The 27,216-nt window shown below is 36.1% G+C and overlaps 1 long non-coding RNA gene across 1 annotated transcript; it reads left to right on the top strand.

Moving 5' to 3' along the window:
- Positions 1–3,536: 3,536 nt before the first annotated feature.
- LOC125490419 lies at positions 3,537–4,951 on the top strand. Its single transcript, XR_007267675.1, has 2 exons — positions 3,537–4,062; positions 4,376–4,951. It is a non-coding gene; the product is annotated as an uncharacterized LOC125490419 (long non-coding RNA).
- Positions 4,952–27,216: the final 22,265 nt, after the last annotated feature.

Raw genomic sequence — 27,216 nt, 5'->3', positions numbered from 1 at the left:
TTCGAAGCTATTCCAGGAATATCACGACCCAGACATGTTCATTTTCCAGACAAGCCAAATGCACGTCCTGACAGCGCGAGAGTTCGTTCGCGTCTGCAACAACACGGCTCTGCACTTCCAAATTTGAATGTTTAATGACGGTTATTTTGGCGCGAGACCCGCTAATTAATATGGCAAATTGACAGTTCTAGTGTTGTTCGTAAACGAGATAAATTCACCGTTTATTTAAAGCACGCGGATCGTATCTGGTTAATTAAAATTGCTTTTAAAGTAATATCGCCGTGAAATGTTTTGAATTTTAAATTTCCTATCGTTTGCATATATTTAAGCTCAAACAGTTTTACAACTGCAGGCGGCATTTCGTATTCTTTGTTGTGTATTTTATTTTGTGCATTTCCGAGGAGAGTACGTGATATGAGCCGGGAGCCAGTGCACACTCCGTTTTTCTTTCATAAAACATTTTCCAGTTGACACAGCCAGCTCAGTTACTATTGAATATCACGCGACCACCTCGCAAGTTTGTAACTTATCACTTTTAAAAATATTTATTCAGGAACGATTGAATCATAACGGAACGTTTTCAAACCGACAGACACGGTATTGATTTTAAGTTCTAGTTTACAAAATTACAGTTTCGATGGCTTTCGCGGTTTCAGCATTGCATTTAATTAACTAAATCCGCGCGGGGAAGCACCTATAATAGCGAGCTGTTTCATAAACAGTAAAAGCAGATGTTGAAAACGTTTAACCCAGCTGCACTCCACCGAAAGCTTGATATTGTACTTTAATTAGTCCCCCTCCCCTTTCTTGCAGCAACAAAGACAGCGTACCAAGAAGCAACAAAACTATTGCAGTACGAAACAAACAGAAACGCATAAATACATCAGAAACTTCTAGAAGCTTGCGTCTGAAAATGTTTTATTTAATTTCGGGGCGGCTCGTGAGCCCATAAGTCACGTGGAAGTGGGTTGTAGCGCGTCCTCGAGTGTGTCACTGGAGGCACATATACTGCAGCGAGTCGCCCAACTTGAACTTAACTTAGACGTAGTGTCTCAGGAGGAAGCCGCTAAAAACCCTCGCTCGCATTAACTTACGGAGCAAATCCGGAGGAGAGACTAATGGTCAGGCGCTGCCTCAGCTCTTAATGGTATCGTTTGTGTATGCATTAGTCATCCTTGCTTTCCATTACTTAGGTAGATTTTGATGCGTCTTTTAATGGTTTTAATACTCATTGACCGGTCTTATAGATTGTATTGTTGACTTGGGGTTTGATTGAAGTTTTCTGGACATACTTTGTTAAGTACATAAGTTTTTGAATTGAGTTTTGGAATTTATGAAAATACGATCGTGCAGCTTTTTAGGTCATTGTTGTGGATTCTCCGGGATTGGATGATCCGATGGATGCAGTAACCCGCATTGGTCTATACTCCCTTATCTTATGGTGATTGTGCTAAAATTTGAGTAACTTTTAAGTTTTATAAAACCAATTTATAAAAATTGCAAGTGTTTATCCATGGACCACGGATCCCTAAACCACTGTCGCCATGCACTAGTGGGCAATGCAATTGAAAACCTCTCGATTGAAATGTTAGCCCACAATGCATTGTGATCCCCACATCATAGCTATACGAACCTGTGGTATACATGGTCCCTGCCGCCCACCGCATTTGACCCTCTGTTGTTGCAGAATTTTAGATAAAACACTGACGTCTTTTCACACAGTTTATTCTTCTCGTGAAGTAGGCAAAGGTGAGCACATATTATTTCAATCCCAATTTTTTATCCCTCGTGTATGAGGTTTATATCGTGATTGTATACTATACTGTTATAATACCTAATGTAGCATGAGTAAAAATATATTTCACTTTAATAGATTAACAATAAATAAATAATAATAAAAAATGTTTGGAAGGAACTGTACAGGAAAACTGAAACCCTGAAAAACTCTGTTTCGTGTCGTGATTAAAACAATTTCATTTAATGTTGCCGCAACAGAAATAGCAAATAAAAAACTGAGGCAGCAACTTACTCGCTATAAGCAATTCCTGTTAATAAAAAATGAGTCAACATTAGCGCGAACCATCTTGTTTACCTTAAATTAAAGCAATTAAGAGAGCCCGCAACCCACAAACACAGCGTTACTAATGAAAAACAAAGATGGCGCCATTGTACTTCCGGTTTCCGGTCAGTTAGTACTGACCGGAACCTGAGTCAACTTTCGGCGCGTTCAGTAGAAGCTAACTTTTAACCTCTTCCGGTTATACTTATCTGCCATTGGTATGGTTACCGTAACGCCATTTTGTCATATAAATCTAAATAAAAGAGGTTTTATAGCGTGCACGAAAACATACTTGCGGGCAGTCAGCGACTAACAACTAATCTGGTAGGCTAATCCTTTCACCATGGTGATAAACGCTAGTCTAGCTATAAAAAATATGTATAGCCTTTGTCACCGACACGGTAAGAAGCTGGTACTTAGAGACCTTTTTAGTATGTCACTTACGTTATGTATGTATCAACAAAAACATACAAATGGGCTGCATGGCCCTTTACCACGGCACTGGGACGCTATAACTAACACTATATACAAATGCTAATGTTGCACGTTCTAACACCCTGTAGCTTGACTAAATTAAATATGTTAATTGCCAAGAAAACTTCGTCTAGCCAATCAAATGTTGAGTCTATATTATTTAATTAGGTCGCCGAAAAACGAAAGTAAGTCGAACAATGTGCCAAAAAAGTTACGACTTCGAAACTGTAGGGAGACTGTATTTCGGCGGTTGCGATGGTAACTAAATTACCCGGACAAATTGATGTATCGCCCTCCGGGGCAGTCCGGGGCAACAAATAGTGCTCCGTACAAGCTTCAGCAACAAGCAAACTAAAAACAAAAGATGGCGAGAGAACAACCTCGGAATCGCTATTACAAAGCATCCTTTGGCAAAGCCTTAAACTTGAATCGATTGGGAATTCCGCCTTTTCGTTTTCCCAACAGGAAAATTCCATTTCCCCAACACGGGCCACGCAGGCTCTACCCAGTGAGTAAACGAGGCACAATAAGCAAATAGCATTTACCAATGTAAAAGGGGAATTCTTAAACAAACGTTCGATGAAAAAATGTTCGCGGCTCACTCACTCAATCTTCATCTTTGTTTAAAACTTTTATTGTCTGTCATGGTGAAATGGGTAAACACTTCTTTCCTGATTCGCTTGAATAGGTATCTTCGGATTTTTTCAAGAATTATTTATGTATTGTTCCCCAACAGATATTATGTGTTATTGTCAGAGCATAGCATTAGTAAAACATAAACGTTTTTCTATCTTTCCGACCCTACCGGTTGCAGTGGGTGCGGCATTGCTGCTTATCATAGGAATCCAAAATTAGATTTGTCTAAACATCTAAAAGCTATATTTGCTTTTAATTAATGACTATTATTTAAATGATTTAAATGTGACACACTGTATCTTAAACTATATTATGATGATAATGTATATCATTCATGATTTATAGTTATTTAGTCATCGATCGATATCTTATCAAATGATTTCTAAACATTATATTGCATTTATAGTAATTAGTCATAAGATCAACATACAAGCATATAAAATATCGTGATAAAACTTATATACCTAGATTAAGCAGATCGAGGTACATGTGTGAACCCACCATCTCACGAGCGTGGTGGGGAATAGTCGATCCAAGCTTAGGAGAAAAAACTGATCTATGAATACAGATTTAGTTTATTTAATTTTTTTATTTTATTTTCATAATAATTAATAACAACTGATTAAAATACATAGTAAAACAAACAATGAGTAATTCGTGTTATAATGTAAAAACTATCTGTATTGATAACTGATAAGTCTGATAACAAAAGATTAGTGCGCAGGTATTGATAAATGCACAGTACTATCGACCAAACCCACAGTCATTGAAAAACTGAACATAACAGCTCATTCATTTTGTGATTTATTCGTTGAAACTTCGTTTAAAGGTTTTTTCGTGGCAGTTAGGCATCAAAATAGGTATCCCAGTCAGTAAACCGTACTACTATCCAGGTGAGTTTGAATTTAACTTGATTGAAAAGGTCGTTGTATAATAAATATTCCTAATATAACGAGCTGTCCTGTCGGAATTACAATCTAGATCACTTACTTAATTTAGTACTTACTACTTTATTATGTATTCTTTGTATGTTTTAACGTTTATGGTGACCAATAAAGATATATTCTATTATATTCTACTTTTGTAAGAGTACAAAAACATATTACTTAGCTATGTTTATGTATTAGATAATTTTCAAAACTGTCCCATTTACACTAAATACCTAACAAGTAAAGTCAAAACAGTATAACAACTCCATCTTTGCAGGAATGCCTCCCCCACACGCGCTGCCCTGCGGCCCGTGGTGCGGCACCGGGCAGTGCTTACCCCACTGCTACCACCGCACCAGGATCATTCAGCTCAGCATGCCGCACCAGCCGCCCTTCAGCCGCCCACCGCATGGACCGCCGCATCATGACGTCATACACTTCCCACCACCGCAACATGAGGTCATTCACTTTCCGCCATCGCATCATGGCCCGCCACATCATGGACCGCCACATCATGGACCGCCCCATCATGGACCGCCGCATCATGGGCCGCCCCATCATGGTCCGCCACATCATGGACCACCGCACCATGGTCCTGATCACTTCGGACCAATGAGACCGCATTTGCGCTAAAGCGGATGAGATTTATATCGAGCTGGGATTAGGCCCTATATCGTATGTTTTTGAGTACTTTTGGTTCGGGATTCGTAAAATGTTAATTTAGATCTGTAAATTATATATGTAAGTACAAGAAAATTTGTACGTTGTGTATTTGTGTACTTAGGTATTGATTAAAATGAAGTTTTTGGTCGTTGGATATCAAATTGATTGTTATTGAGGTACCTATATCAAAGTGTCTTTGTTTTTATTTATACCTACCCTATTAGCCTAATTGAGTAGTAAATAAATGAAAGATAATGATACGCTATCCATATGGAGGTACACATGGATATTTTCCCTCTTTCTATAGGTATACCTATACATAGCTTGTTTTTATAATATTCTCGTAGGTAGATATTGAAAGCTAAATAATCATAGAAAGCGATATAAAATCTATCGCAAATTATTGATCTGTAAGTAGGAATAGTTAGTTTAAAAGAAAATGCGGGGAAAAGGCAACAAACAAGACCGTTATTAAGAAACTTTTTCTCCATAACGAGATTACGGACACACCAGATGTGTGGAACTGAGCCAGGCCGTGGTCTAATGTTAGATGTGGAGCGATTAAATACTGTATCATATACTGATATTAGATCAAATGATTTAAACAGAAGGCAGGTTGTTTCTACCGTAAAAAACTAAACGAAAATCGGTTTAGCCATTTCCGGAAGACCGATGATAGTATTAAGTGAGGCAACAATCCAACAGTAAATAAATACAATTTACGAGTACTAATTATAATATTTATGATTTTTTAAGTACATTAAATATGAGTACTAAATTATTTTCTTTGGGCCACAGCATAACAGCATTCACATTTTTAGGGTTCCGTAGCCAAAATGGCAAAAACGGAACCCTTATAGTTTCGTCATGTCCGTCTGTCCGTCTGTCCGTCTGTCCGTCTGTCACAGCCGATTTACTCGGAAACTATAAGTACTACAGTGATGAAATTTAATGGGAATATGTGTTGTATGAACCGCTACAAAAATATGACACTAAATAGTAAAAAAAAGAATTGGGGGTGGGGCCCCCCATACATGTAACTGAGGGATGAAATTTTTTTTTTCGATGTACATACCCGTGTGGGGTATCAATGGAAAGGTCTTTTAAAATGATATAAAGTTTTCTAAAAAACATTTTTCTTAAAGTGAACGGTTTTTGAGATATCAGCTCTCAAAGTCGTAAAAAGTATGTCCCCCCCCCTCTATTTTTATAACTACGGGGTATAAAATTCTAAAAAAAAATAGAGGTGATGCATGCTAATTAACTCTTTCAACGATTTTTGGTTTGATCAAAGTATCTCTTATAGTTTTTGAGATAGGTTGATTTAACTGTAATTTTGGTTAAGTTATTGTGCTTACTACGGAACCCTTTGTGCGCGAGCCCGACTCGCACTTGGCCGGTTTTTATTGATTGAGGAAGTAATCAATATGTGCTGACTCGCTCCCACTCTTGGCGTCAAATATTCTCAGTTCTCTGTTACTAGTTAAAGCACTCCCACAAGAGAATGAGGGAAACTTGCACCAACAAATTAAATCTAGATTTAGTGTTAAATCTAGATTTATTTAGTGTCAAATTTTATAAGGATTGACGTTTCTTAAATCGAGATTTGACACTAAATCTAGATTTCAATGTTTGTGCAAGTGGCCCTGATTACTTCTACGGTCTTATAATATATATTTTCTGAGTGTCATCATTTCTTTGAGAGATATTTGAAACGTATTTTTATTTATATACTTTAGAAATAACTTCCTATAGGAATTATAGGATATTATTACCTAAACATTCCTAATACTTTATTAAATTTGCAGTCATCATTGGATAGAGTTATTCTTTGTTGATTTGTTAAAATTACTTAAAGTTTGTTATCATGTAGAACACTTACGGAAATCGTAATCTCAAGTAGGTGGTCATCAAAGCATGCAAAACAATCTACTTAAAACTTAACTATTGCGATATTGATCAGTAACTATAAAGATAACTGAATGTGTCGAGAACTGTTTGAAATAAGTACAATATCACTATTCACTACCTACTTTATTAAATTTATTAGTTCGACCTCATCTGAGTCAATCATTTCGCTCTCATCCTCGCTTTTGTCTGAAACGTAAAATTTACTGAATTGCATTGTAGTCATTGATATTAGTTTTGTACCATTTCTGCTTAGACATTTGGTCTTTATGTACCTACAATGATCCTTTAGGTTTATTCCACACGTGATGTAGAATCATCCTTCAGGACTCGCACAGGACGCTAAAGTCCATTCACTGGATTGGCTCTCACACAGGATCACTAACACTATAAATACTAGCCCTTCTCACCATCCAACTAAATGTATCACCTCTAAAGCGGAATTTATATCTGCATATCTCAATCAATCCTTATACCGAAGCGCGAATAAATACCTAACATCACTTTTGGACGTGTCTGTTGCTAAACGACAACGCGCCACTTTCGTAAACCCTAGGCTTTACATGGTTGGTTGAAGGGCTCTTTTGCAGTGTTTGAGTAGCAATTGCAACTTTGTCAAAGTATATCTGCCGGTGAGTTACGGTTATGGAGGTCCCCGGCCTACTTCCGGTCAACCCCGCTATCGGTTGCGTAAATGGTTTATTTTCCTTTTTTCAGCCATTTTGATATGGATACGGTTAATAGTGTATTAAATTTTCGAGGTTTTTCAATTTAAAATGTTTTGCTAAGTCAGCTGGGGTAAGGGAAGAACCACAATTGACAACATTTCAAATAAAATGCTCACCGATTTTATTTTATTTTCGAGTAGATATCACAAATTTAGATGACCCGTATTTTTTTATTTCTTAATATTTCTATGTTTTAATATATTTTTTTAATTTCAAAGTTCAAAATATTTATAGTATGAGTGACGTCACGTCGAGGCTTTAGATAAAAATATTTTCGTTGCCTGCCAAACCTAAAAAAAAAGTTGGATGACATTAACTTGACATGAACAAAGGACCAATCAACTTCAACTTCAACTTTATTTTGTGGCAAGGACCAATCACAAACTTCCGTCATTGACAAGGACACATAAAAGTGACAGACATTTGAGTGACGTTTGTCATTGTCATTGTCAAAGTGACATAACATGTTTTTTTTTTGTTCATGTTTTAGAAGTAAAAGCGCGTTTAATTATTATGCCACATCGTGATGTCACGAATGATAATTTAGATTTTTATGTTTTTCTCTGAAATAAATCAATAGAAAAATCGGAAACATTTATTTTTGTGAATATTAGAGCCATATCTCTAAATGGTTTTCGAATTTCAACTGTATAAAATTTTGAAATGTTGTCAATTATCATAGGATTCTTTAGAAGGAGTTAAAATTGAGGACACTGTGTACTTTGATGACACCTGAAGTGGTGCATATCTAACTATCATAGCTCTATACCTGAATGAAAAATAAGTGAACCTATGTACTTATACCTAAAAACATAAAAAGTATCATGCATCTTACTTCTCAATACGATCAAAAGCACATACTAGCAGAGGCAGACAAGTTAAGTGTATAATAAAGAGTATATTTATTCGCTTCCGTGCGTACCTGCGTGACTCGCAGGCCCTTTCGGGTTCCGTAGCTACAAATCAGCCTGTATATAGCCCCTAAATCGAAAGGTTAAACTGTCGAACCGAACGTGCATGCATGGTAGACATTAGGAGGGGTTTTCTAGGTAGACAAATAACGAGCGAACGAGAGCTGACATGCAATGTAACGAGGTAGAGTCGTGTTTAGAGCAGGATTGCTTATAATATAGTTTTTCGTTAGCTAGAGTGACCCTAAGGTACATATTTCTACCATATTATCTAATATTTGGATGATTTAGTCACGCATGTACGGAATTTTGGTATTTTTTAAAACGAGTATAGGTTTTTATTTAAGTATACGCCGTGAATGAATTATAATTATGTGTAAGTTTATGTTATTGGTGCTACTGCTAGTCTCATGACAATTGGAGTTTAGAGGATGCAATCAATGGTTTTTCTTATTTATCTATTTGAAGTTTCGGATTATACACTCACGGGCAATGAAATAGTTCCACTCACAAAATTCCGACACCAAACAAACGCATTTTTTTCAAACATTTGATTTTAAACAAAATATTACTGTTTTTAGTTTGTAATATCCTGATGCTCTGTTAAATGTACTTCAATGTTGCAGAAAGCGTCACTAAACTAGCCTTTTCCGTTTAGGAGTAATTTGGTGCTGTTCTCAGTGGAACCTTTTCATTGCCCGTGAGTGTAGCTTTTATGTAAACCTCTCTTTAGAACATTCTTACTTATTGACTACAAAATATTTAAGTAATAACATACATACATATACATATGCACTCACGACTGTAATCCCTAAAGGAGTAGTCAGAGGTGGCTCACAAGCGAGCCACCCACTTTTCGCAGCACATTTATACTCACGTGATAGGTTGCGAACCATATCGCCGTTTTGGAATAAGTACAATGCACTTAGGATACACATCTAGAATCTAGATGTGCAGGTTTCCTCACGATGTTTTCCATCACCGTAGGAGCACGTGGTATATATTTTATAGGTACTACTATAAATAATACATCTATAAATTACTACAAAGCTAATATAAGTACAGTACTTAGACTCTACTTACTGACAAATACATTTTTCATGAGACATTTACGATTTCTGTTTCAATTAATAATAAGGAAAAATACGTTGTAGGTATCCATTAAAATTAATTATGAAACTTGAGATATGACCTCATTTGCCGATTATTAAATAAAATTGTTGGTAAAATAAGTGATTTTCCGTAGAGAAGGCCCCTAAAAATTCTATAAAATTATCAATTTTGCAAGTCACTTACTTGTCGATTGATTTTTATTGTCGGGAAATACAGAAGAGAGTGATTGATGAACACATTGGTTATTATTAGGAAACAGCCAGATCCAATCAGCAAAAGCACGCCTAATATTTTCCAATGGTAGGCAGAGATGCTGCACCCAATTTTTGCAGGAGTTGTGTAAGTATGTATGTATAGATAATGTTTGTAAACACCATTAAGTTTAGAACATTATAACACTCAAGGCCTTGTGTTTGCTGGTTTTGTTACGCATAATGGCCACATAGACGGACAAATTCATGAAAAACAGCAATAGGGTTATCTTGAGATTCTTATTATGATACGCAACTCCAAAAAACTAAGCAATGAAAAGTATAGAATTTTCCAATTGCATCTTATGCCTACGTTTTAGGTAGTGACTATATAGTGAGTGACCCGAATCCCTTAATTTACTGCTGTGTCAGTAGCCGCGAGCCGTGAGCCGCCTCTCCGCAAATTGATATTATGCATTATAATATTAAAAATATTCGGGTAAGATAAATTATGAATGATGCCGCACGAAAATGGAGGGGTATATTTCATAATAATATCTAATTTTATGGAGACGCTCTAAAAGGCGAGGTAATAGCGACATTTATAACATTAAAGATCATTCGAGCGCTTATAGGGTGTATTATTCTTGATTTTCCTGGAAATTATGAATCGTTTGAAATGGTTTAATTAATGAGTGAAATACTTTGAGAGTTTTTTATGTGCTTATTGAAACCAGTGTAAGTACAATATATATAATATACCTACATAAGAAAGTTATATTTAAATAACTAAAACATATATCAGCAATTTTCTTTCTTTTTGGCACACCCGTTGCTGATTCAGGATGATTTAAAACATCAAACATTCTACGACTAGGAAGCGCGTTTAAGAATTACTATTTAATTTCCCTCGCAAAGCTTATATTGCCAGGGCACTGGTTCGTTAAATATGAAAGCAAAGAAAATGCGTAGTTTCCAGAACAAGTTAAAGTAAAAAGGGTAGGACAAACCCGACCCCGACACTTAATTAAAAAAACTGCACAACAGGTTGCTTCAGCGCCGCTGAAAGAAAGTATAAAGTCTATTCGCGCCGCTGCCTGCGACTCGGAAACATGTATTGCCCTCGTATGTAAACTTTGCACACTCTTTTTTGTGCTGTACAGCAAATAATTATGTAGCCGTAGCTTCTTAGTTGAATACACTAATTATAATACTTTTTGGGTGTTGTACAATATATGTAGTCAACAAATGAAATTAATTACCCAATTCATCTTACATAAGAGTCACAGGCAGGGTAAGGGTAAATTCTAAGAGTACAGTATACCTAATTATATTATTTATTTGATACACATACATACTACTGTAAAATGAGTCGTTCTTTTCATTATCATCATCATCAGCCAATAATCATCCACTGCTCGGTCCTCGGCCTTCCTCATCCAACCACTACCCGCCACCCGCCTAAGGTCGTCAGTCCAGCGGGCAGGAGGGCGTCCCACGCTGCGTTTGCCTGTTCGTGGTCTCCACTCGAAAACTGGTCTACCCCAACGGTTATCGGTTCTTCGGCAGATATGACCAGCCCACTGCCACTTCAGCTTGCATATTTTGACAGCTATGTCGTTAACCTCTGACGGATAACCTCATTTCTGATACGATCCATCAGAGAAACCCGAAGCATAGCTCTCTCCATAGCACGCTGAGTGACTTTAAATCGGTGGACCAGTCCTACCGTCAGTGCCCACGTCTCTGCACCATACGTCATCACTGGCAGGACGCACTGGTTGAAGACTTTTGTCTTCAGGCTCTGAGGAATGGCCGAGGAGAATATGTGACGAAGTTTCCCGAATGCAGCCCAACCCAGTTGGATGCGCCTTGCAGCCTCCTTGTCGCCGAATAGTCTGCCCGAGGTAGACATATTCTTGCACAACTTCGATTGTTGCCTCACCAACGGCGTCCGACTCCGGTTTGATGTGAGCATTGTACATGACTTTCGTCTTGTCCAAGTTCATACCAAGGCCTACACGTCGGGAAGCAGTATTTAGGCCACTAAGCATCCAGCTGAGTTCCTGCAGAGATTCTGCCATAATAACGATGTCGTCGTTTTCATTATAATTATTAAGATTTAAACTCTGGCGAAAAGTGGGTGCAGCAATGCACCTCTGCCTACCCCGCAAGGGAGTACATTAGTACAAGGCGTGAGTGCGTGTTTTTTTTTATTTTATTAAGATTTAATTAATAATATGAAAGTAAACTCTGTGTGTATCATTAATGTCATTATTAATTTTGCTGAATGTACCTCCAAAAGATATCTGAATAAAAAACTGAAAAGCATGTCAATATAATCATGAATCCTCGTATAAAAGCTGCCTGTCACCATGACCCCCTCACTATGACACAAACACTCACCGGCACCGGACATCATACGTCAGCCCCCGCCCCGGCCGGCCCGGGGCAGCTCATAGAATTATTGATGTCCGGGTAACGTGGGTCAACGGACAATGGGGAACTTTGGGAAATTAATTATAACTTAGAGGTTAAAGGTACATTGAAAAGAGAAGCGTTCTCAACTTGAAGGGCACTTGTGGAAAATTTTGTGTGTCTATTATATGTAAATATGTATATCGGGTATGACGGGATGGAACAGGACTGATAACGCTGCCAAACCATAGTTCGGTTATATTTGTCCCCGACACGCTAAGAAGAAGAAGAAGTACCTAACTAATTGAACCAGTTTTCCCCAACCCCATCCAATCTTGGCCCAAATACCAGCAAACATTGTAATTATAACTGATACGCCGGCCGCCGCAGTCGCTGATATGCAGTGGCTAACCACAGTGTAGTGGTCACATGACAGCAGCTATTCGCTAATAGGGCTACCACTGACATGGACGGCACAATGCTGGTAGGTATGTAACTACAGATTTATATCGGATAGTTGCAATTTGAGTATGACGTCACGTGAGGTTGCGGAGATTATGGCAAAGTTTGTGTGTGAGACGCAAGGATAGGTAGGCCTAAATTACGAGTAGTGTGCTATGGACAAAATAAGTAAGATAAATATAAAATACACGATAAAAAAGCACCTACGACTCAAATTAGATGCAGTTGTAACACGGATAGGGTTTAATATGTATCTTAAAATCGCTTTAAATAAATAAGCTTAAAACTTCTCATGTTCTTCAAGTTTTTAACTATATCGCTAGCAACTAGTTATTAGAAGAACTACTCTTCTTACGAATAGTCGCTTAGCAATTCAGATTCTCGGAGGTGCGGATCTAATAAAGAATATTACTTTACTCGTACTCTTTCAAGATTCCTCTCTCGTCTTTCAAATTTAAAATTTTAATAAAACTGTTTTTGTGCTGCTCTACAGCCCTACACGTAAACCTTTTAAAGTAAAAAAAATATTAAGTAGTCATCTAAATAATTTCTTTGCTTGGGGTTCAGGTATTTGTAATACTCAGGTTACCAGACCGATAGTGGTTAGTGGATGCACTCTAGATAAAGGTGGAAAGTTGCAAAAGACTGTTTAATCAATTAGGTACTTTATAACCAAAAATAAGCAGTTTAAGCAAATACTCTTCAGTCACAATATTTTAAGAGACATAGCGAGTAAAGTAAACATCTAACATAAAAAAGATTGTCTCTATTTTCGCGATAAAGAACTATACAATCTCATCAACAATTTATCAACTTTTTACGTTTCGCTGCTCCATTTGGTAGAAAAAGAAAATAATAAATCGTGGTACAGAGCGCTATCGCTTTAATATTTAGCTACAGCCGCACGTCCGCTAGCCTCCGACGCTCCGCTGCAAATGCGAATCTAATGTTACTAGCGCATACAAAATGTTCACCTGTACCACGTTAGTTCAGTCTATTGGGGGCAGCACTGTCGTCACGCTTTTTAATTATAGATTTGGTATTATGGAAATAAACTTCAAAACACTTATTGCAGTCTAAATTGAAAGTAATTATTACTGAACTTGGGTTTTTTTAAGGATTTATTTGAAGGTTTTATACACCTTCATTACGTATATTTTCCGGCACATACCCGATTGTCTAGAATCTTAGTTACCCTGACTATGTAAATAACTACACCAAAGGAAGGTCTGTTCGAGAACCTAACACCAAATAAAACTTATGCAGTTTATCCGCAGTAACTAAATGTTAGTCAATCTGTATCGTATATGCTAATGTAAACCATAAATCGCTTGATCCTTCTCTAACCTTTAACCTCCCCCGCTATTGGTTGTTACTTTGAATTAGTATTGATTAATAAATGCTAAACGGCTTTTTATGTTTTTCAGTGCATTCTGGAACGGTTTTTCCGAGTCGCATTAGCGTAGTGGAAAGATATGCCTGTTTCTAGATGAAATTATTCAAACTGGCACATAACTAAAGGATATCCTAGAGATTGGCAACTCGATGGCGCAGTGATTAGTGACTGACTGCTCGCTAAGGGTTTGTTTCCCAACGGCAGTAAATATTTATTTTTATTAAAGACAAAATATTATATGAACGGAAAATACCTGTATGGTCCTATCTAAAAAAGTTCCAATGTATGAACATTAGCTAGTATTATAATAAGTTACTTAATAAAAACGTATGTTATAAACTGATTGTATATAACATTAATTACAAAGTAGTCAGGTTCAGTTTATAAAAGTGTAACATGAAAAAAATACCTTTACCTCTGTTTTTCCCTGGTTAGTTATGAAAGAGAAATGTTATTAATATAACGCAGCTATTTCCTAATTGGTGACACCCGGCATGCGCCGCGCGGCGCCTAGGGGTGGGACAATTTATAGCATTTTTTACCTATACAGTACCTACAAAGATTCAAATTCAAAATTCGAAATATTTTATTTCGTAAACTTACATACTGGTTACAATAGTTGATGGGGCATCCTTTTAAGTATAAAGTACCTGTGCCAGGATACCCCGCTCTTCCATATACTAAGTACATTTTAAATAGTTTACGATAGTTTTAAACTATGTAGTTATTTACATTCAAATTTAGACTATAAAGATAAAGAAGAAATAAAATAAAGAAAAAAAGTAAGTTACAAACTTTCTTAAATAAGATATAAACTAAAAGTTGGTTTTAATAAGTTAGTAAAGTGAACTTTTCATTTATTTTTATTAAAACGTTACGATTTCTCAATCTAGTTAGTTTATAGTCATGAGTCACGTTATATAACATAACTGGGAAAAAGATAACAATCACACAGAGCTAAAAATATCTATATACATTTAGTAGGTACTAACATTGCCCCATGGGTACCCTATAATTTACATAAAAAATATAACTAATATGGATTTTGGTGCATCCTTGTCCCTCGCCTACGCGGATGCTTTTGCTACGAACGTCCTGCTACGCCGTCACCGCTACGAATCGCTACGAGCGGCTACGAACCTCGTAGCATTCATAATGCAGTAACCTTTCTGTGAAATTAACTTCAGATGTACGCGAGATAACCTGCTCATGTTTAGATCACAGATTCTCTTTTCGAATATATGAACGTCATTTCGTTAGCTGTTGCTGTTGCTGGTTGGACAATAAGTAATAAAGTTTTCGTTTTTATTTACTTAATTATGTTAGAAAAATATTTTCATTCCAATCATGTTTTTATGAACTTCCATACCATACTGGCTACATGTAATCTGTAATGTAAAGTGATTAATTAGGTTGTACTCACATTAAAGCCTATTAGATGTTTAGTCGCACATCAGTTATCTCATGTTGTGCTTTAATTAATAATTATTCCCTCAATTATAACTTGTAAATTAATTACTACACACTTACACAATCTCACTCCTCCACAGGGTAGGCTTCGTAGCGAGATGCATCTTCACTCATACTATATATCCTACTAATATTATAAATGTTAAAGTTGGTAAGTATGGATGGATGGGTGTTTTCTACTCATTCACGCGAAATACGCTGGACCTATTTTAAATCTAGGTTGTAGTAAGTTAACACCCTGGGTTAACACAAAGACCATCTTTATCCCGGAATACCCACGAATATCTTTTAAGGCGATGTAAAGCTCGTGGGAAAAGCTAACGGAAAAGAAACGTGTATTGTGTATAATTTAAGGTTAATAACATCAAGTTACACGTATTCATTTATTTAAACTGTTTATAATAAATAATTACAATTGATTATTTTAACTTGCTGTGCAATTGAAATGATGTAAGCTTCAATACATAATTATACTTAAAGTACCTATATACCTACCTACTCGTAGTAAGATCTCTTATAATATATTTTATATCTTTATCATGTTGTCTAACAAAGGAAAAAAACAATGCCCGGCAAAATACGAAAAAAAAAACGCTGTAACTGGTATGTAACTCATTGTAATTCAGGATATTATTGTGTCTCCTCAATTCTCCCCCAAAGACTAAAGTTATTTATTTATATGTCAATGGTTTTTTGCTATAATCTCCACGCTTTGGAGATAATGTCTGCTGTCTGACATGCCTAATATAAATATGCGTCATATCGTATAGGTACTGTGATTAACTTTATTACCTTTTTTATCTTGTTTGATGTATTTTTTAAAGTGTAAACAAAAACAGTAAAAAATATACCTTTTTCTTATCGGTAACTCGTGTTAATATGTACCTACCTAGTGTTAGTGCGTCATTTGGGGATATATTTAGGTAATTACTTACTGTTTTTACCTAAACAATAATTTCAAGGAAACCACCTTTAAATAAATCATAGACTGATACATAATATCTGGTATATCTGTTGATAAGTTAATTAGGTAAATATTTGTTATTTTATCAAACACCTATCTGGAATCATCAATGTTTATTAAGGCTGTCACTAAAGCTGGAAGAAAATCAGAATCTGTCAAATCTAGTGAGGGGGGGTTGAGGTATGCGGGGCGTTCTACGGACAATGACATGAAATTTTAACATAGTACTCGAAAACATAAAAGTGAAGACATGCCACTTTGTTAAAAATATACTAAGTAAGTAATATTGTTTTGTGATACGAAAATATTTATTTTTATTTGAAAGTATTTTTAATATTTAATAATTAATTATATATAAAGTCGTACCCGTGCCGATATTTATACAGGTTGTTGCAAAAAGGGTTTAATACTATGCCGAAACCTACGTGTGCAGCATGTTATTGATGTTATTTCTAAGCCAGGAAATGAAATCAGTATGTAAAAAAATCGCGAAAATATTATCAGAGTTTAATAGTTCAGGGTGTTGTATTAAACTCTGCCCCCGTGTAATAAAAAAAGTATAGTTAGCCGAAAGGGCGTTACTCAGGCGTCACTCTGAAAAACTTTTATCCTACGTAATTTTTTATATTCATGAAAAAAACGCTTCTTCATATAATTTTTTTTTGGTCACGTGACCTTTTAGTTAGACGACCTGTTTTTCTTTGGTGTTTCAAAAGCAGAACAGTAGTTTGCAGAACTCTGCATATACAGGGTGTCACAAAAGGTTACGTAGCTGGCAAAGGGATATGGGGAGGTCACCAGAAAAATAATAACATGTAAGTACCCCCGCAAGGGAGTACATTAGTACAAGGCGAGAGTGTGTATTTTTTTTATGTGTATTTGGGATATGATAGAAATAATATTTTTGTTTCTTAAAAACCAAAAAATTTACACCTTGCTGCGCTCTTTTGCTCACTGTAAGTACACCTACAAATATTGCTGTATTAAAAAAAACGGTTTTGTTATAACGATTATAAAAAAAAAGTTATTTTCATGTCAAGGAGTCATTTACCTAATTACGATTTCACTCAACAGCAGGTGAACTGAAAAAATAAAGTAAAGTAAAAGTAAGTAAAATATGCTTTATTGCCAAAATAAAAATGACCTTACATAACTTATTCTACATTATAACTAATTATGAATAAGTTACATTATACTATTTTAGTTAAAACGAGTTCTTCAATAAATTAAAATTTTCTTTTGGCAAATGGTGACATGCTCAGCATAAGTCGACGGAAAACTGGTTTTCGATCGACGCTGTTTTTCAGCATGCCCCAGTGTGTTTATATAATTTACAAAATCCTTACAGTCTAACAGAGGCGCCTTGTAGAGTAAACTACAGAACTAAAAGAAGAATACAATTTCATGCACTTATTTCATAATCTTTAAAAAAAAAATGAAAATAAATAAAACTTTTATAAATAAATCGGTATGTGTAACTGAGAATTTTGAATGAGTAGATAAGTATGAGTTAGATAATGTTTTGTGTATGTATATTATAGTTTTAAACAATGGAATCAGTGTTATATATATAGTTTTAAACAATGGAATTATATTATGCAAATTCGGTGCTTTATAATATGTGTTGAAGTTTGTGTGAGTGAATTTTGATGAAAGTGTGTATTTTGCTGTAGGGATTGTATACTAGATATTTAAAAAAAATATTAAATATTTAAAAAATATATATTAAACTGAGATAAATTAATAAGATTGATTTGGGTAAGCACTATATTTAGTTTAATTTCTTTTCAAAATTATATGTTATATTAGCTAGGGATATTTGTTTATCTAAAATATATCTTTTCATATTATTTTTGAATGATAGATATGTCATGGCGGTTTGGATAGGGGGTGGTATGTTGTTCCAGATTTTGGACGAGGCGTATTTAAAGGATCCTTTATTCTTTGTTTTATGCTTGGGGCAGGATATCATTTTACGGGCTTTACTACGCGTATGAATACCATGCGATTCTCCTTGCCACTCAATTTTATTATAACGAAGTTACCAAACAGTGTGATATAAAGGATCAATCCATGAGGGAAGCCAAATTGGTAGCCCTCCGCTGGTTGACCGAATTATCGTACTCTGATGCAGAGAACTTGTTAATGTGCGTTGATTAATATATATACTTATTTATTTATTTATAATTTTTTATATATATTTTGTATCTACTATATACATATATATATATATGTTCTATATTTGCTTGTTTACGGTTTTAACTTAGCATACTTACGTAATTACAATATATATTTTTGTTATATGCATGCCTTCATTATTTTTAATAGTTTAAAAAATGTTTCATTTTACGTCCTGCGTGACAAACCGGGCTTTATGACTTGTTTTGTAGTTCGAACCTGATCTCTCACGATACAGGTGTTACCTAGTGTGAGGATCACAGTATGTTGTTATGTAAGGTAAACTTTATATTTTAATAAAACATTTTCATTTTCATTTTCATTTTCATATAAGTACTCCGGCTTTTTATTGCGCACTACTTTATAGACAAGCCCGGCTAAATGAAGTTCCCTGCGACCTTGCATCTTTATAATTTTTTTATTATAAGTTCTAGTTCTATCATCACTTTAGATCGCAAACATTGTAACTCCACTTTTCTCGGCGAAAAGTACTCTTTGGTGTCAATAGAAACGTTTTTTTAATTCACATGTTTTCCTCTTTATTCGAAAAAAAAAACTGTATTCCGCATTTTACCATTTGTTTTCCTCTAAACCCCAAACCGTGATTTTTAAACAAGAAAACTTAGTAATTATACCCTTTATTCTCATATATACAACGTGCGATGTAGGCGAACGTGAACGAAAACTATGCAATAAGCCTTTGTTTTTATTACTACTTTAGTAAATTACAATAACATACTCAACAATGTTAATTTTTTTTTGCAATGTTATGTTGTTAAATTAAGATCTAATATTTTATTAACATGAAGTTACTTTCAACTTTTTTTGCATCTATGCGTCGAATCACAGCATGACGGCTGCTGCAGCTTCCTGCTGTCCTGTCCTCCAACCAATCCCACCAGTACTGCAGGTTGCGTCGAATACGAGCCATTCTCTTCGACTTGACAAGACAGGTGCTCCCGGAAGGATCATAGATCGCACGGAACCCGTACCGTATAGAGGCAACGGACTCCTTTGCAACAGCCCCCCAGATTCGGAAGTAGCCCATGCACTGCATGGCGAGCACAGCTGCAGCAATTTTTTCGTAATGAATCATTGGGATGTCATCCCCGAAGGAGGCTCTCAGCCTACCTCACGACCTGTGTGACATTAGAAAAATGCACTGTGCTAACGCCGTTTGCGAGCTTGATTTGCAGGACCGCGTTGTATGCCAAGTTCCACAGCAGAGGGGTCCAAGACCTACCGCTGTGGAACTCCGCAACTGAACTTCTTCAGTGAAAACAAACCCTCTCTTTTCGCATCCTTAATGTACTTGTTAGACACGTATGACCTCTGTCAATTTTCTGCAGATAAGAAGACAAGTGATGGTATACAAGAGCCGCCCTAAAGGTTCGCCCTCTAGGGGATAGAGTTGAACGCGGTTACTATTTTTAAGCAAACAGCCAGCGCAACAACTCGCCCGTGGTTCTTATCCTGCTCCGACAGTGAACGAACGCAAAGTATTGTACCCACTATTCGAATCCGCATTTCGGATGCCAAACTGACTGTCCGAAAGGTCGAAACCGTACCACCACAGAGGTATGACTCGTTCGAAGAGCTTATCAGGCTCTTACAGCAATCAGATGTGTCGGTACACTGAAAGATAATCTACAGGCCTGCTTTATTTATTTAGGAGCACTAATGGCCTCCTTTCAGTCATTGAGTCACTGGCACTCAGGCTGCGGTTGAACAGGAAGATAGACTGTCTAAACAAATCATTTTTAGGCTAGTTAAAAAAAACTTTAGGTGGGTAGTATGCCAACTAGAACTACAAATAAAACAGTATTTTTGTCTCCTCTAAAATTTGGTCACGAGGAGTTACGATGATTACGATCTAAGGTGACGCTGACGATATTTTATACAAGGTATTGAAAAAAGGGTATAAAGCTTAGCCAAAAGTGGATTTAGGTGCCATTCTGATCCACTTTTCTTCTACAATTTTGAAAATTCACATAACAAAACCTTTTACATAGAAACTTATTCGATCACGTGACTTTTTACTATAGAGACCGAATTTATTTTTCGAGAATTTCCAAAACTTGGAGGACAAAAGTTGTTCAGAATAACCCCTGAGTCCAACCCTTTTGCAACATCCTGTATAGGTAATATCAGGTTTATAAAAGACCTGGGCCTGTAGAGTGAGACTCGGCATGGGGAGTCATAATTTATAGATCTTTTAGGTTGCAGTGGCGAATGGGCACTGGTAGCCCTGCCCTTTTCTATAACTATAACTATAGGTAATTTTATGGCAATTTAAAAATGGTATAACATTTATCTATTTGAAAAAATCATTAAAATTATACATTACCTATCACCCTAATTTAAAAAAAAATTCAGCCCTTACTTTAAACTTATAACACCCCTCTATTTCCTTCAGGGGTTAAAAAACCTGTGTATTTAATATTTTCTTATGAGTTTTTTTTTTAAAACTAGGCTCTTACATAGTTGTACATAATATTATGCGGTATTTTATTCCACTTGTAACGCATAAAATTCATAGCTACAGTAAACATTTCATTTTTTTCATGGCGAGATACAGTCGCACTTAACCGCTTTTTTGCAAAGCTTGTTAAATAGATTTAAAAAATTATGTAAATTTTAGATCTTCAATTTTTAAAAATACTTACTTATTTTTAACAACCTGTAGTGTACAGACTACCACATCTTAAAATATATATATTTTTAATTAACTACGGTTTTTGGTTTCAAATAAAACAAATTATGAACTTACTTTTCAACACCCTGTATATTGTGTAGCTTACCTAGCATACACAACCGTTAAAATAAAATAAATTACCCCTCAGAATATAAACAGGCTCGCGCTTTGGCATACTGCATTGACCGTATAGTTCTTATTCGGAGAATCTAATAAGTGTCATTATGTGCAATGTTTACCTTTATCTATGCATCTGTAACTCTATAGTAAAAAATGTAAACAAATCGAAAAGGCGAAATGTTTTCTAAGAATTTTCGGCTTTTCTGCATCTAAAATGATTAGAAAATTAACTTTCCATAGCAAATGCATATGTATTATAATACTTGTAGTCATAATTTGTTGATTTAATCAGTTTTTGTGAAATATTTGATAAAAAATAAAATGGCGTGGGTATCGCTCCTAACAGGCCGCCACCAGGGCGACGACTGAAGAAATCTGAAATCTGTCACGGTGTCATCCCTTAAGGGGATCCCTAAAGCTAAAATGCTAAAGTCGGCTTGATATACTTGATTAGATTGGAAAAACGGTGGCTTCTATCACATTGGTAAAAATATATATTGTAGCAGAGGGTATACTGAACATGTTAGTTGCTTATAAATTGGTGCAGGATTATAATAAGTATGTTAAAAAAAAATGCAAACACACCATGTCTTTTGCCATTTTTTGACTTATTATGAAAAAACCCTCGAAATCAGAGGGCCCATTTTCATGGAATCTTATATGTATGTGTAGGTAATTAAATTCTTAACAAAGTTACCTTAAAGAGTTGGATTTAATGGACCAGAAGTCAACTTTTTTTGCAAAAAACTAATAAATTCCGGTTTAAAAATGATGACACCGTGACAGATTTCAGATTTCTTCAGTCGTCGCCCTGGTGGCGGCCTGTTAGGAGCGATACCCACGCCATTTTATTTTTTATCAAATATTTCACAAAAACTGATTAAATCAACAAATTATGACTACAAGTATTATAATACATATGCATTTGCTATGGAAAGTTAATTTTCTAATCATTTTAGATGCAGAAAAGCCGAAAATTCTTAGAAAACATTTCGCCTTTTCGATTTGTTTACATTTTTTACTATAGAGTTACAGATGCATAGATAAAGGTAAACATTGCACATAATGACACTTATTAGATTCTCCGAATAAGAACTATACGGTCAATGCAGAATGCCAAAGCGCGAGCCTGTTTATATTCTGAGGGGTAATTTATTTTATTTTAACGGTTGTGTATGGTAGGTAAGCTACACAATATACAGGGTGTTGAAAAGTAAGTTCATAATTTGTTTTATTTGAAACCAAAAACCGTAGTTATTAGGTAGTCTGTACCACTACAGGTTGTTAAAAATAAGTAAGTATTTTTAAAAATTGAAGATCTAAAATTTACATAATTTTTTAAATCTATTTAACAAGCTTTGCAAAAAAGCGGTTAAGTGCGACTGTATCTCGCCATGAAAAAAATGAAATGTTTACTGTAGCTATGAATTTTATGCGTTACAAGTGGAATAAAATACCGCATAATATTATGTACAACTATGTAAGAGCCTAGTATTTAAAAAAAAGTCATAAGAAAATATTAAATACACAGGTTTTTTAACCCCTGAAGGAAATAGAGGGGTGTTATAAGTTTAAAGTAAGGGCTGAATTTTTTTTAAAATTAGGGTGATAGGTAATGTATATTTTTAATGATTTTTTCAAATAGATAAATGTTATACCATTTTTAAATTGCCATAAAATTACCTATAGTTATAGAAAAGGGCAGGGCTACCAGTGCCCATTCGCCACTGCAACCTAAAAGATCTATAAATTATGACTCCCCATGCCGAGTCTCACTCTACAGGCCCAGGTCTTTTATAAACCTGATATTACCTATACAGGATGTTGCAAAAAGGGTATACTGTGCCGAAAGGGTTTGACTCAGGGGTTATTCTGAACAACTTTTGTTCTCCAAGTTTTGGAAATTCTCGAAAAATAAATTCGGTCTCTATAGTAAAAAGTCACGTGATCGAATAAGTTTCTATGTAAAAGGTTTTGTTACGTGAATTTTCAAAATTGTAGAAGAAAAGTGGATCAGAATGGCACCTAAATCCACTTTTGGCTAAGCTTTATACCCTTTTTTCAATACCTTGTATAAAATATCGTCAGCGTCACCTTAGATCGTAATCATCGTAACTCCTCGTGACCAAATTTTAGAGGAGACAAAAATACTGTTTTATTTGTAGTTCTAGTTGGCATACTACCCACCTAAAGTTTTTTTTAACTAGCCTAAAAATGATTTGTTTAGACAGTCTATCTTCCTGTTCAACCGCAGCCTGAGTGCCAGTGACTCAATGACTGAAAGGAGGCCATTAGTGCTCCTAAATAAATAAAGCAGGCCTGTAGATTATCTTTCAGTGTACCGACACATCTGATTGCTGTAAGAGCCTGATAAGCTCTTCGAACGAGTCATACCTCTGTGGTGGTACGGTTTCGACCTTTCGGACAGTCAGTTTGGCATCCGAAATGCGGATTCGAATAGTGGGTACAATACTTTGCGTTCGTTCACTGTCGGAGCAGGATAAGAACCACGGGCGAGTTGTTGCGCTGGCTGTTTGCTTAAAAATAGTAACCGCGTTCAACTCTATCCCCTAGAGGGCGAACCTTTAGGGCGGCTCTTGTATACCATCACTTGTCTTCTTATCTGCAGAAAATTGACAGAGGTCATACGTGTCTAACAAGTACATTAAGGATGCGAAAAGGGAGGGTTTGTTTTCACAGAAGAAGTTCAGTTGCGGAGTTCCACAGCGGTAGGTCTTGGACCCCTCTGCTGTGGAACTTGGCATACAACGCGGTCCTGCAAATCAAGCTCGCAAACGGCGTTAGCACAGTGCATTTTTCTAATGTCACACAGGTCGTGAGGTAGGCTGAGAGCCTCCTTCGGGGATGACATCCCAATGATTCATTACGAAAAAATTGCTGCAGCTGTGCTCGCCATGCAGTGCATGGGCTACTTCCGAATCTGGGGGGCTGTTGCAAAGGAGTCCGTTGCCTCTATCTATACGGTACGGGTTCCGTGCGATCTATGATCCTTCCGGGAGCACCTGTCTTGTCAAGTCGAAGAGAATGGCTCGTATTCGACGCAACCTGCAGTACTGGTGGGATTGGTTGGAGGGCAGGACAGCAGGAAGCTGCAGCAGCCGTCATGCTGTGATTCGACGCATAGATGCAAAAAAAAGTTGAAAGTAACTTCATGTTAATAAAATATTAGATCTTAATTTAACAACATAACATTGCAAAAAAAAATTAACATTGTTGAGTATGTTATTGTAATTTACTAAAGTAGTAATAAAAACAAAGGCTTATTGCATAGTTTTCGTTCACGTTCGCCTACATCGCATGTATATGAGAATAAAGGGTAATTACTAAGTTTTCTTGTTTAAAAATCACGGTTTGGGGTTTACAGGAAAACAAATGGTAAAATGCGGAATACAGTTTTTTTTTTCGAATAAAGAGGAAAACATGTGAATTAAAAAAACGTTTCTATTGACACCAAAGAGTACTTTTCGCCGAGAAAAGTGGAGTTACAATGTTTGCGATCTAAAGTGATGATAGAACTAGAACTTATTTTTTCAGTTCACCTGCTGTTGAGTGAAATCGTAAATAGGTAAATGACTCCTTGACATGAAAATAACCTTTTTTTATAATCGTTATTACAAAACCGTTTTTTTTAATACAGCAATATTTGTAGGTGTACTTACAGTGAGCAAAAGAGCGCAGCAAGGTGTAAATTTTATGGTTTTTAAGAAACAAAAATATTATTTCTATCATATCCCAAATACACATAAGTACTTAAAAAAAAACACACACACTCACGCCTTGTACTAATGTACTCCCTTGCGGGGGTACTTACATGTTATTATTTTTCTGGTGACCTCCCCATATCCCTTTGCCAGCACCTTTTGTGACACCCTGTATATGCAGAGTTCTGCAAACTACTGTTCTGCTTTTGAAACACCAAAAAAAAACAGGTCGTCTAACTAAAAGGTCACGTGACCAAAAAAAAATTATATGAAGAAGCGTTTTTTTCACGAATATAAAAAATTACGTAGGATAAAAGTTTTTCAGAGTGACGCCTGAGTAACGCCCTTTCGGCTAACTATACTTTTTTTATTTACTATTCTTATACCTCACACGGGGGCAGAGTTTAATACAACACCCTGAACTATTAAACTCTGATAATATTTTCGCGATTTTTTTACATTCTGATTTCATTTCCTGGCTTAGAAATAACATCAATAACATGCTGCACACGTAGGTTTCGGCATAGTATTAAACCCTTTTTGCAACAACCTGTATAAATATCGGCACGGGTACGACTTTATATATAATTAATTATTAAATATTAAAAATACTTTCAAATAAAAATAAATATTTTCGTATCACAAAACAATATTACTTACTTAGTATATTTTTAACAAAGTGGCATGTCTTCACTTTTATGTTTTCGAGTACTATGTTAAAATTTCATGTCATTGTCCGTAGAACGCCCCGCATACCTCAACCCCCCCTCACTAGATTTGACAGATTCTGATTTTCTTCCAGCTTTAGTGACAGCCTTAAGGTACTTATCTGTATCCTATTGTGATTTCTAAGATCTCTATTTATAGTAAACAAGTGTCCGATAAATTAAATATGGCGCGCCGATTGCTGTCTGATTAACTCCACTACTATAACCAAACCGAATATTATGCCAGTGTTATGTTCCATTTAAGCAATCATCATCATCATCATCATCATCATCAGCCAATAATCATCCACTGCTGGACATAGGCCTCTCCCAAGGAGCGCCACAACACTCGGTCCTCGGCCTTCCTCATCCAACCACTACCCGCCACCCGCCTAAGGTCATCAGTCCAGCGGGCAGGAGGGCGTCCCACGCTGCGTTTGCCTGTTCGTGGTCTCCACTCGAGAACTCGTCTACCCCAACGGTTATCGGTTCTTCGGCAGATATGACCAGCCCACTGCCACTTCAGCTTGCATATTTTGACAGCTATGTCGGTAACTTTAGTCCTCTGACGGATAACCTCATTTCTGATACGATCCATCAGAGAAACCCCAAGCATAGCTCTCTCCATAGCTCGCTTAAATTTAAAGTCGCTCACGCTGAGCGACTTTAAATTTAAGCAAAATTACATTATAAATACTTAGCAAATATAGTACATATAGTATAATAATGTAGTCGTTTCAGGTCATGTTGTCCTGAAATATGTAACGTGAAATGAAATCATAATCCAGCTAAATGCGTAATAGTAGCCCCCGCACGTGTACGATGCTCGTGGACAATTTCTATTTATTAAATTAAACTTAAATTTTTATTTATCGATCCAAGTACGGACTGTTGATAAATTATAACTTCATACCTAACAAAATATTATCTAGAAAAACAACAGTTCAAAGGTGAAATAGGTATAAACTAAACATTTGTGAAAAAAAAACTTACTGAATACGAAAGATAGCAACAAAATCCAACAACAATTGAACAGATAATTTATTCAACTGTTAATTCCCTATTTACAGCCCAAATAGCTCGGAGGAATAAAGCCACGAAATCAATCAAATTAGTCCCGCCATTACGGTTGGTATCCGAAACCGTCGTTAACAACCCAACATTTCCTACTTTCTCCATTTTTAGACCCTTCGATAGAGACGCAGATAGCCAACGTAACGTGCCTGAGAAGGACAGAGAAAATCCCCCATTACAAACTGTGAAGCTTCCTCATTGATCACGGAACGCGTAAAGCCTTTAAAAATCCTGCAATTTATTTAGTCTAACAACAGCTTACTCCGGGAGCTCGACTTGGACGTAAACGTAAACGAATACGAAGCGATTGCTCGCACTGAGTACACCTACACTTTTACAAGATCATTCCCCTACGCGCGTGGTCGTAGGTGTACCAGTTACACCTGACTGGAAATTTC

Source organism: Plutella xylostella, chromosome 23, assembly GCF_932276165.1.
Source record: "Plutella xylostella chromosome 23, ilPluXylo3.1, whole genome shotgun sequence".
Classification (NCBI taxonomy): domain Eukaryota; kingdom Metazoa; phylum Arthropoda; class Insecta; order Lepidoptera; family Plutellidae; genus Plutella; species Plutella xylostella.
The sequence above is the reverse complement of the archived record's forward strand: the minus strand, read 5'-3'. Positions and strand labels throughout refer to the sequence as shown.